Source organism: Arachis ipaensis, chromosome B09, assembly GCF_000816755.2.
Source record: "Arachis ipaensis cultivar K30076 chromosome B09, Araip1.1, whole genome shotgun sequence".
Taxonomy (NCBI): domain Eukaryota; kingdom Viridiplantae; phylum Streptophyta; class Magnoliopsida; order Fabales; family Fabaceae; genus Arachis; species Arachis ipaensis.
Genome location: NC_029793.2, coordinates 6,865,898 through 6,871,072, shown reverse-complemented (window position 1 = coordinate 6,871,072; position 5,175 = coordinate 6,865,898).

Sequence of the window (5,175 nt, the reverse complement as noted above, 5' to 3'; positions counted from 1 at the left end):
TTTTCTAAGAAATACTGTACATAAAATAATGTCATATACTAAAATTTTATTTTAAAATTTGACACATTTAATAATTTCAAAATTCATATTAATATTTCATTATTTATGTACATCACATTTGAAACTTAAATACATAGAAAATAAAACTTTAACAATAAATTTTTTACATTATTTATTTACATAGATACTTCACAATTTCACATATTAAACTATTCCATCATTGATCAAATGGCCAATATTTCCTTCAGGGTCCTCAAAGAAATCAGATACATCATAATGAGTGGTAGAGTTCTCAGCATCATTTGAAACAAAATTTGTTTCCTTTCCTTTGTCGTTCTTTTTCAAAGATGCCTGATAAAGATCGACTAGGTGCCTTGGGGTACGACAGGTACGTGACCAATGGCCCTTTCCACCACAGCGGAAACACTTCTCCTCGGTTGATTTATTCTGCCCGATATTCTTTTCTTTGTCCCACTTCTGGTGAGATCCTCTCTTTTGAACATAATTCTTTTTCCTTCCATAATTTTTCTTGTTATTAAAAGCTTGCCATTTACCTCTTCTGGGGTAATGATTTGCCGCATTTACTTCAGGAAATGGGGCGGCGCCAGTTGGGCGTACTTCATGATTTTTCAATAACAACTCATTGTTGCGTTCGGCAACAAGAAGGCAAGAAATTAACTCAGAATATTTCTTAAACCCTTTCTCTCGATACTGCTGCTGCAGGAGCACATTCGAGGCATGGAAGGTTGAGAAAGTTTTCTCCAACATATCATGATCAGTTATTTTTCCCCCACACAATTTCATTCGTGAGGTGATCCGAAACATTGCAGAATTATATTCATTTATAGATTTAAAATCTTGTAAACGCAAATGCGTCCATTCATATCGGGCCTGAGGAAGTATCACCGTTTTCTGATGATTGAGTAATAGAAAATAGAATTTAAAATACTTATAAAATAAAAGAAGAGAAAGAATTGTAGTAGAAATATAAAGAGAAGAGTATTTGATTGTAACATAAAGAGAGAAGTGATTTTATTATTTGCTTGTGTTTCTCTCGGAGGCAAAGGCCTCTATTTATACATGTACGAGGGGAATCAATTTCAATATTTATTAATTATTATTCCTTCTTTGAGAATGTGAGTACTGCATGGGAATGGGCATCCACGTCCTATTCTTATCTCAACAGTACAGGCATTTAATGAGATTTGAATTAGAAGTATTGTTCACATACATGTAAATACCGAATTTCTATTTTACGCAATTTCTAGAGTAAAATTTGTTCTCTACCTTTTTTTATGGCATCTAAAATGCTTTTTATGCTATAAATTTTATCATCTGATTCAATCTCTATGACACATTTTTATCCAAAGTGTACAGTATATTTTTACTAATTTAATAAAGATAAAATAATAAATTATATTTAACAATTCTTAACTATACATGAATAATAAAATAAAATAAAATATTTAATCACTAAAAACAAAGCAGTGACCATATAGAAATTATACTAAAGAAGTTGAGAGAGAGGAGCTAAGTATTAATATACAGTAATTATACTAAAGAGTGATGATAGAAAAAAATATTATTCACATATAACAAAATTTTTGGATTTTATTTTTTAAAATAATTAATCTCAAATGAGTAGAAAAAACTAATATACAAAGATCTCTCTATTAATAATAATCTTTTACACATTGCATCTACCCACAAAGATATTAAATAATTTAAAAAACCTTCAATTACCAAAAAGAAAAAGAAGCAAACTATCATTTTTTCATAAATTTTAGTACTACTTGTCCCATATTTTCTACTATGATATACTAATATTTTTAAATTTAAGTACATATTTAAACCTGAAAAACATAAAATAGAAAAAGAACTTAAACACAATTAAACTAATAACTTTTAAACATTCACGACTAAGAATAATGTTTGGAAAAATTATTTATAATTATAAGGGTCAAGGTTGGTGATCCACTGCTCTGTCTACTAACTATGCAATATCATTTGTAATATTAAAATACCTAAGTAAAAATATAGTAACTCAAGCATAGGTTGAAAAACAATAACAATAAATAATAACAACTAATGTCAGAATCCATTTCACAATTAAAAATAAAATTCAAAATTCCATCACCTCTTTATTATTGTCGATTTACTCGAATTTTGACTTATCAAAATCTCCACTCTCATTCTAATACATCAAAAAAGTTCAACCATAAGATTAGTATGATAAATTACAATATAAGAGAGAATCACAACATTAAGTTAAAGTAATCACCAATCTTTTGTCGTCGGCCTTAATATCCTTCTCATATGCTAGTTTATTCTTGTCAGTATTTACTTGGTATAGTTACTAGAAAACGATAATAATAACAAATAATAGAATAAATCATAAAACAACAACTACAACAAAAAGTAGAAATAATCGTTATATGGAGAAAAAGATAATAAAAGAGGAAACATTTTAAGTGCACCGGGAGTACCGGTGCACCAGTTGTTTTAATCGTTGATCTGAATTATAAAAAATATATATAATATATATTAATTGAAATCAACGATTAAAATAACTGATGTACCGATACTCTCCGGTACACTTAAAATGTTTCCAATAAAAGAAAAGTAAAAACGAATTTGCTTTGTTCAGAGCATGACTTCCATCTGATACCATCAGCCGCCTTTTTTATCTAATCGGAATTTAAGAAGACATTAATTAGTCAGAATATTAAACAACATTAAAATTTTGAATTTTCAGATGAAAGAAGAAAACCGATAACAAAAAATAGGGGCCTGCTACACATACAAGTAAAAAGGCCGTACAAGTTTTACAAGTTATCAGCCCAAACTTCATTAACACGCGCATTAACTCATTTTGAATGGAGCGTAACTACACGCGCCCCACTCAAACGGTTTCTCTTCGTCTTCTTCTTCTTCTTCTTCTTCTTCTCTTCTTCTTCTTCGTCTTCTTCTTCTTCCTCTTCCTCTTCCTCTTCCTCTTCTTCTTCTTCGTTTTTTTTCCTATTTTCATGGTTTCTGAAATTCTTCTTATTCTTCTTGCTGCACGTTCTTCTTCCTCTTACTCTTCTTCTTCTCCTTTTCTTTCGTTTCTGCACGTTCTTCTTCCTCGTTTTCCTCTTCTTCTTCTTTATTTACGTCTTTTCTCTCTGTTTTCTCATTTTTTTTTTCGATTTTTCATGGTAAAATCGTTTTTGAAGAAGAAGAAGCAGCATAAGATGAGGAGGAGAAAGAGAAAGAGTTCTGAATTATGCATAAGATGTACTTCAACGAATTTTGGGTGTATTTTCTTAAATTCTTTGGGTGTATTTTCAGTAACCCTTTGGGTGTATTTGAGTGATATCTGACTGATATCTATGGGTGTATCTGACTCATATCTATGGGTGTATCTTACTGATATCTATGGGTGTATTTTTCATTTCAGAAAAAATGGCAAGCATTACAGAAATACACCCAAACGATTACATAAAATACACCCAAGAGATTACAGAAATACACCCAAACGATTACATAAAATACACCCAAGAGATTACAGAAATACACCCAAACGATTACATAAAATACACCCAAGAGATTACAGAAATACACCCAAACGATTACATAAAATACACCCAAGAGATTACAGAAATACACCCAAACGGTTATAGGAATTCACCCAAACGATTATAGAAATACACCCAAAAGATTACAGAAAATACACCCAAAGGATTTAAAGAAATACACCCAAAATCATGCATAATTCAGAACTCTTTCTCTTTCTCATCCTCATCTTCTGCTACTTCTTCTTCTTCAAAAACAATTTCAAAGCTTGATGTCAAAAAATAATAGAAATCGAGAATAACGAAGAAAGAAAACAGAGAGAAAAGCACGTAAATGAAGAAGGAGAAAGAGAAGGCAAGAAACAAAAGAAAAGAAGAAGAAGAAGAGGAAGAGGAAGAAGAACGTGCAGCAAGAAGAAGAAGAAGGTGTAATGAAAACGTGCCGTAACAGTATGTGGAGGAACTAACGTCAACGACGAAGAACAAACCATTGAGAAAGGAGGAGAAAAGAACGATCGAAAAAGAAGGAGAAGAAGAAGGGATGTAGCGCGTCGTACGTGGAGCAGCGCGTAATTTGATTTTATTGTTTAATGAACTTGTAAAGCATACAAGCCCTAATGACTTGTATGCAGAGCTTTTCCCTTTTAATTGATAATTGATAAGTAGTTTAATAGTGCATTAAATATTGATTTGATATAATTATAATGAAGATATGTTGTTAAATTAGTATAATTATATATTATTTATTTAGTATTAATTATAATATAATTACAATAAAATAATTTAGAATAGAAAAAAATTTATTCGTTTTGGAGGGAAAACGGAGGCATGAGAGATCGACACGTTACCTTTAGTAGTTAGGGGAAAACCCAGTTTTAGTATATTAAGTAGACTAGATTTATAATTTTTGTCTATTTAAAAGGAGATTTGTTTAGATCTATAGCCTTTTTTATTGAAATAAACAGATTATTGAGATATACTCATTAAACATTAAAGAGTGAATATATGTCTTAAATCTTAGCCCATAAAATGTGTCACTTTTTGTTTTTTTTTTTTAGTTTTTGTGTTGAAGAGTGAATGTATCCTGAATCTTAATCGTTATTTATTTTAACTATAATCCAATTATAATAAAACTTACGAATTCAAATTAAAGTTTCAATTCATGCTTTAATTATATTATAATCAACATTTCAAATCATATTACAAAATCTTATTATAATTAAACGTATTTAAGTAATAACCAAACTCAAGAATCGTCTAAATCAAAGTTTAAACGCATGTTATAATTAGAGTATAATCAAATACATTCTAAAATTATATTACAAAATCCAGTTATAATCAAACGCAATTAAGATAATAATCAAATTTAACATTCAAACTAAAGTTCAAACTCATGCTATAATTAGAATATAATCAAACACGCTCTAAATCATAATACAAAATCTGGTTATAATCAAACACGCTTATAGTAATAATCAAACTCAATAATCGAAATCAAAATTTAATACTATAATCAGATTATAATCAAGGCTGCTCTAAATTATAGTACAAAATCTTGTTACATTAAAACTATTACTGAAAAAATTAAATATCATATGTTACAAGAGTAGCTAATGATTCA